Source organism: Macrobrachium nipponense, chromosome 46, assembly GCF_015104395.2.
Source record: "Macrobrachium nipponense isolate FS-2020 chromosome 46, ASM1510439v2, whole genome shotgun sequence".
NCBI classification, from domain to species: domain Eukaryota; kingdom Metazoa; phylum Arthropoda; class Malacostraca; order Decapoda; family Palaemonidae; genus Macrobrachium; species Macrobrachium nipponense.
Window position 1 is genome coordinate 17730427 of NC_061106.1, and position 7940 is coordinate 17738366.

Here is a 7940-nt window from a genome sequence, read left to right on the forward strand (position 1 = left end):
CTATCACAAAATTGCATTACGTTTATCATTAGTAAATTATGTAAAAGGTCTTCCACATGTGTGGTAATATTGAAAAGTGCTGCATTTTTTAGTAGTGTGAAAAAACTAATGAGCGGCCAATGTTATAAAATGGAGAATCTATATGAAGATGAATACTGCATTAAGCATAGTTCACACTTTTTATAATACTGGTTTTTAATGTTTTTAAAAGTGGACTGAATCAGAGTAATATTATGCTAGTTACAAGGTTTATATTGAACAGTAATAGCAACAGTTATGATCTCAGATAAGTATTAATCCTGTTTTCTTTCATGCTTTAGGTTGCAGTTAGCAACTTAATTGATGTCATTCTGTCACTAGTGATTTAGCTATAGCTTAGTTAAAATATTTTAATAATCCTCAGCATTTAGTAAACTTGAAGTATTGGCAGGGGTTCCGTTCCCGCCAGTGTGATAACCGAAATATCGGCTGTAATAGCACCAATACCTTGAGATCAGCTAAATTTATTGTCCTCGCTAGACAAGTGCCGAAAAACTGGAGCGCCGATAACCAGGGACTGCCTTATTATTACTATTATTATCAATAGTATTATTATTATTATTATTTTTAAGTACTAGTTTAATAATAACACTGTTTCACATTTTGAAACTCGGTTGATAATTGAATATATTGGAACTCTCAAAAAGCAGTAACTTGCATGGCACCCCTTGGACAATACAAAAGACTGATTAAATTCCTAGCCGCTTTGCTCTAGCAATTTTAATATGAATCTATCCCTATTGGTGTCTTCCCATCCAGCAACATCAATCAATCAATCTCCCTATACAACTATCCCATTCTCTTACATCTGTTGTAATTGTTTCTAATAGGCAAGTCCTACGAGTCTATAATGTGACTCGGTGGCCTTATTAAACTACCTTATGAACATAATATGCATTCAAACCAGTGAAAGAACAATATCAAAAAGCGAGACAAGAGACTCACTTAATAAGATAGGTGTTACATGTCTTTTAACTATCATGTCACTTGTTAGCAGTAGAATTCAAGAGCTCTGTCTCCCCACATAAACTGTAAGTCTGCATAATATTGATCAAATAATTAAAAATATTGTAATTGACTTAAGTTAGACTGACATCTCATTTGAACGAGACATAATCTTAAGGTACAGTAAAATCATAAACTTAAGGTAAAGTAAAATCATAAACTTTGGCTATGGTCTTACAATGATGAAAAGGAATCTTAATAGATTTTCAACAGCCTTCTTATACTTGTTATTAATTCCCTTTATTGTTAGTAAATGTGATATTTCCATCTCACTTTAGAATCAGGATGTAGTAATAGATAACAGATGAATCCCTATAAGAAGCATCAGCAAAGTTCAGATTGCCCAAGTTGCCGGTCCACTCATCCTTTAAATACTGGAAATCAATCTTTCTTTGGGACCCTTATGATACAATTAATGATGTTGACTATGACTGGTCAAGATCAATTCTTGTTTCACAGAAAGGTGCTTATTTCTTTTATTTTCTCGGCTTTCTGGAAAAAAAAAAAGGGTGAAAATGCCCATGAAACTCTTGACCAATGACTGAATGTTTCTCATAACTGTGATTCAAGTGGTATCTCAAGTAATATTGAATTATACTGTATTGTACTTGCAATAGCTACATACACTACAAAAAATTATCTAAATATTTTTTTAACCAGAATGTTGTACATGGAATACTATTTGAAATTTGTAGAAAAAGGAGTCTTTATTTTTAGACAAGTAGGTGTTTTATAATTTTTAGTATAAAAAAACGATTATATTTCTTAATAAACAAAAGATGCATTTCTTGATTGTTATTTGTTACTGTTTTAGTTAATTTTGTCAAAATCATTACACATTGTATGTATATGTCATTAGAGAATAAAAAAACAAGAAAATAATGCTTTTTTGTCATTCCAATCTATATAAATATATATATATGAGCCCTTGAGGCTATTAAAATTACATAGACATTTTATATAGTACAAATGCCACAATGCCCTCTTCACCTCCAATATACATGCTACATGTATATCTATTATATTATATATAATATAGTATATCATATAATTACATTATAATACTCTCTCTCTCTCTCTCTCTCTCTCTCTCTCCTCTCTCTCTCTCTCATCTCTCTCGTCTCTCTCTCCTCTCTCTCCTCAAAATGTTTGTGTTTGAAATTTCATATCCTCTCTCTCTCTCTCCTCTCTTCTTTCTTCCTCTCTCTCTCTCGTCTCTCTCTCTCTCTCTCTCTCTCTCTCTCAAATCCTCTCTCTCTCCTCTCTCTCTCAAAATGTTTGTTGAAATTTCATATCATCTCTCTCTCTCTCTCTCTCTCTCTCTTCTCTCTCTCTCTCCTCTCTCTCTCTCCTCTCTCTCTCTCTCTCTCAAAATGTGGGTGTTGATTTAATTCATTTCAGGGGAGGATCGAAGGAATAGAATTACAAGAGTAATTCCCTCTACTGAATATTCTTTGGTAATAAGGTAAATAGTAAAGAAGGGGGAGTTCAGTACAATTCTTTTGCTCACATAACGTGTTTTCAGACTTGTGCCAGAAAGACCACAGGATTCATAAATTGCTTTGTAAATCGTAAGTAAATACATTCAAGTAAAAGCACATTTTAGGTAAATTCTTTCAGCCTACAAGGGACTCGAACTTAATTCACTCAAGAACTGCTGCAAGCCTCTTGAGTGGCTGTAGGGGGAACTGCTATAAGCCTCTTCAGAATGCCATTTTCTATCTCTTCTCAAAAATTTCCTCATGACATTACTTAACTTGCATTATTTTTCCATGATATAACTATTTGTCTGGTAAAATTTTGAATGTATAGAACTTTATTTTAGTCATGTATATTTATGTATAATAAAAAAAAATTCCCCACCGACCAAATTTAACTTGTTTTAATATATTAGAAATATGCACAATAAAAAAAAATCATATACATATAACAGCATACGCAAACACACATACATAATATCCTACTCAGTTAGGAAAATAATAGACATGGCAACTCCAAAAACCTATGTCAACATGCGGTTGCCTGTGTAAATTATGGCAACACTCCTGAATGTTTTTCTGTTGAGCATCTGATGAGTGGTTGTTTAAAATAAAGGGTAATTTTGATACCAATGAATTTTGTTTTCTGTGTTCTTGTTTCTCTCTCTCACACACACACAAGAATTTACTAAATCTTTTGTATATTCTTGCGATAGGTAGTGGTTGTGGTTCTAGTACAGTACGTATTATATGGATGCTCTTACAAAATTAAAAGTAATTTTCATTATCATTACACTCTCCGATATACAATATAATAAGTTGTAATTAATGGTTACTTGTCAAAAATAGGCTACAGCATCACAACGTAACAAGGGGTGTAGTAAATGAAAATATACTATCCTCTATCAGGCCAAGCAACAACCCTGTTTCACCCAACTACCTCCCCACCCATGAGTGGCAACTGACAGACCCGCTACTTGTGGTACTACCTCACCACCTACTCGTCGGGCAAAATGCAACGTCACGTAATATAAGTAACTTAGATGGTTTATAACAAAATAACAAGGATAATTAGGGGAAAAATATTTTGCTGATATGTATATGCACAAAGTAATTACAAAGGCGTTGGTAAAGTTATATACCTATTAGATTCTGAAGAATAGCATTTTTGTCACAATAGCTGCAACACTGGACTACTATTGTAAAATGATACTGAGGCATTTATCAGGTTAAACGAAGGCCATAAGAATTCCAGGCAAGTTCAGTTAGGCCAAGGAATTCATTCATTAAGTAAGTTTTGACTAGATTAAGGTAAAGTTAAGGCAAACTAAGTACTACCAAAATTGAAGGTAAACAAGCAAGCATGCCTAATTTGGCTAATTATTCTAATACCCATGGAATTACGTAAATCTATGTAAAATTTTTCAGTCTAAATCTAAGAAGTTAATTTTCATAAGCTCCAATATTACAACAGCCTAATTAAGTAAACACCTCTACAAGTAAATAAAGTAAGGAAAACAGTAAAGTCTTTAAACCAAGTCAGTCAAACGTTAATCGACGAAACTGCTTCCTATTGAACTATTAAGTAAGTCGCCTGACCAAGACAACGGTGACCTAATCTAGGAATTGGACTTCAGCCCGCATTAAAGTTAGCCTAATTTAAACACCAGCATTAAAGGTAGCCTAATTTAAACACAGTCATAATTTACACCTAAACTGTAACAAATCCTATCTATTAGGTTAGTAAACCAATGACCTCTACATCTGTTCCTGGAAATAAAGTTGTACTTTGATCAAATTCATGCTACTTACCAACATCCACTCCAATGACAAAGGGAACAAATGGCCACTTCAATTCTTTAGTTGTATCCTGACAGATAAGGATTAGGAAAGGATATGGGGGTTAAATAGGTAAAACAAGAAAAAGGAGAGCATACGTATTATCAAGTTATAACACTACACTAAACAAAATATACTTTGAAGTCGAAGTTAATGCATGTAGGGATGAAAGTCTACCATGCTGTCTGAATTTACTGTAGCCCCAAAAAACATGCTGTCAGCCTAGACCCACTAAATTAATTTCTTTACTGATTTGAAAGAATACCTAATATCTCTACTTATTCTAATTCCGAAAAATAATGACTTAAATTTAAGTCAGGAATCGAGTTACTTTTTCTATAACAAACATTTTCAAATTAATCATCATAAATATGTAAAATATTTATGTTTTACTATTTATTTAAATAATTATCTAGTGCACGCTTCATCGTCGTCTTCTACCAAAACAGTAGTTTCCTTAAAAACGTTGTGGCCAGGGACCGTTTTCCAATTGTTGTGATGAAAGTGCCCCAGCGTCTATGGGTACAAGTGGTGTGCGGATTTATCACAGGAATTGGGAAGTTTGTTGACACAAGTGACTCCGCAAACATCGAGATAGGGTCAATCTTCTAAGTTATTTAATCCTAAGTAAAAATTTCGAAAGCATTTTGGTGAAGTTTGCACTGCATTGGCCACCATTTTCATTACCCTCTGTTTAAGCTTTAAATTTGGCCTTAATTTCTAACTTTGGAGAAAATACTTACTTCGAAAGGAGATTAGAGGTCTTTAGCTGCATCTCTCACCAACAACAAGTCGCAACTGATGACCATCTCCGGTGTCAGGACGCGTTATAAGTACTTTTTCAGAGGGTGTCCAGCCGTGACCGTCGGTGTGTTGGCTAGTCCATGTGGTTGTTTACCCTAAGTCTTACACAAAACTGGGAAAATAAGTGAAATTAGTGTATCTATTTGTAGTAAATATATACACATTAGAGCAATTTTATCATTATTGCATTACTATGACAACTATAATTCATGGAAACAGTTTGTAAATGCATCGGTTTATGTGTGAAGCTCCACTAGATTGGCGACAATGAATCATTTTGCCGTCGTCTGCTCGTATCTACTTCAAATATACATATCTGTAATTTTTGGGGGTTAATTTGGTTGCAAAAAAGGGATAATAGACATGAATTAAATAAACATTTTGAAGTAACAAAGTAAAGTTAAACTAAATAATGAATAAAGTAAACAATTAAGGGAATAAAGCTTTGCACCTCATAAACCATATACTCGTGTGCTGCCTGCACCAGTGTTTGTGGAGTGAGCGCTTAGGAACCAGGAACAGCATCGTAGTTTAAGTGCAATTTGGAGTGAATTAAGACCAAAACATATATAATTACAATCAAATAAGCAATGTGGAGTTGTAGTTGTGATGGTAGTAAGGATAAAACCACCGATTACAAGGTAAACATGAATTTCAGTTCAAACCATGACCCTGGGAATAAGTTTCATTCTTTCACTAATAGGCTATAAGCAACAAAATGTTGTTTCATTGTGCTGATTACAACTGCAATCTTGATTAAGATCAATAAAAGTTACATATAGCTATATGCTAAGATTGTTCAAATGAGTGCTGGGAAGGCTGGGAAAGATGGTGTGTCCGCAGTGGTTACGAAAGGCACCTCACGCGGGTGCCGCCATATTGGATTTCAAAACTGCCTTGAAAACATATTTTACGAAGACCTTACATAGTTATTTTAGTTCGTATGGCGCTTTCATATATCACATTATGTTGACGAAACTTCAATCTTTTGAATGGTATGCTTAAAGATGTAATTGTATTCTTGATTCACCAATTAAATATCGAGTGAATAAGGCTGATCCACGCGATGACGATGGATCCACTGCGGTGTTTCCCCCTATACGCAAATATTGTTCAAATGAGCGCTGGGAAGGACGTGGTCCCGATTGTAGAACCGAATTGCACACTGCACACAATCATTACACGTCATATTGGATTCAAAAACTGTCATAAACACATATTTTACGAAGACTTCACTTGCTTATTTTAGTTCGTATAGCGGTTTCATAATCTCATTTTGTTGATGAAACTTCAATCTCTTGAATGGTATGCTTAAATATTCAATTGTATCGTTATTTCACCTATTAAATATCGAGTTAAAAAGTGGTCGCACAGCGGTTTTACCCTAAAACGACTCCGAAGTCGCCTGATCTAGGAATCGTATTTCAGCCTACATTAAAATGAACCTAGTTTAAACATACCGATCTTAATTTACCCCTAAACTGAATCAAGTCATAGGTATCTAGCCTATTACGCCAATAAACCAATGACCTGTAGATATGCTCCTGGAAATAGTTGAACGTTGATAAAATTCCCACCACTTGGCCTACTGGTACATGTTAGGACAATGGCAAAGAGGACAACTGGAAGCAACAATTCTTTGGCTATATATGGACATATCAAGGAAAGGATATGGGTGTTAGGATAGGTAAAACAGGGAAATGGAGGGTATATGAAGAAGTACTCCTTTTGCGTACCTATTACCTATTTAGTTATAACACTACACTAAACAAAATATACTTAGGAATTAGCAAGTAACAACGACGCGTATAACGAAAACCATGCGAGGAAACTAAACAGTTCTTTATCACTCACTAAATTAGTTTGTTTCGCCAATTTGAAAGAACATATAGATTTACATGTATATTAAATTAATCTTACGGTATTGTTGCATGTAATAAAATTTTAAATGCTAAGAATAAATAATCAAAGTATAGGCTTCACTTTGTTCACTTTGTTTCGTTTTATGTCGTACAGCCCTCCACAGGGATGATCACCTCACTAGCCCATGTATATTTTCAAAATAAGATGCTTTTTGTAATTTGTAATTGTCTTTTAGCTTTTTTTTCAACATCTTAGGCGGTCTTAGCTCTTGCAGAATAGGAGTCTTAAGTTTTTTTATAAATTTGTTTTCTTGTATGATCTTCACTTCAGGGAGAATTTTGTTGTATAGTCTTAGAAGATAAATAGTCAAAGCCAGAGCCATATTATTCTTCACCTTTGACATTTCTTTATATATATTATGCACTTATTGCCATATGTTTTATGTTTAGTATCACTATGGCCTTTCTTAACATAGTTTTTACACTTGAAGGTGTTGGATTTTGATGTGTGATTTCCACCTTATCTAGGGCAGACTTGGTCATTTCTACAATATAATATTGTTGCGCTATGACCAAATTCCTGATACTTTTAGCATCGATAGGGCATGTAACAGTCGTATACTTTGCATCGGCCAAGATCTAGATAAAACAGGCCTAACACTCGTGAGCAGTGGCAAAATATGACGTCACTGAAGCCCGTCTTGCTACATGAGCCTAGTCAGTCTGCTTAGTTTGAAATTGCACTTGGAAGCAAAAAGTTTCTTGGTTTGTATTGCTCAGTTTGCAGTTGTAATAACTAAGAGAATAACACCAAAGGGCAAGGTATAAGTTTCTTGAGATTTCCTATAGAAAGTGAATTTGAAAGTTCCTTTTAAAAATCCATGTGCAGATAAGAGTGTATTTGCATTTGCTG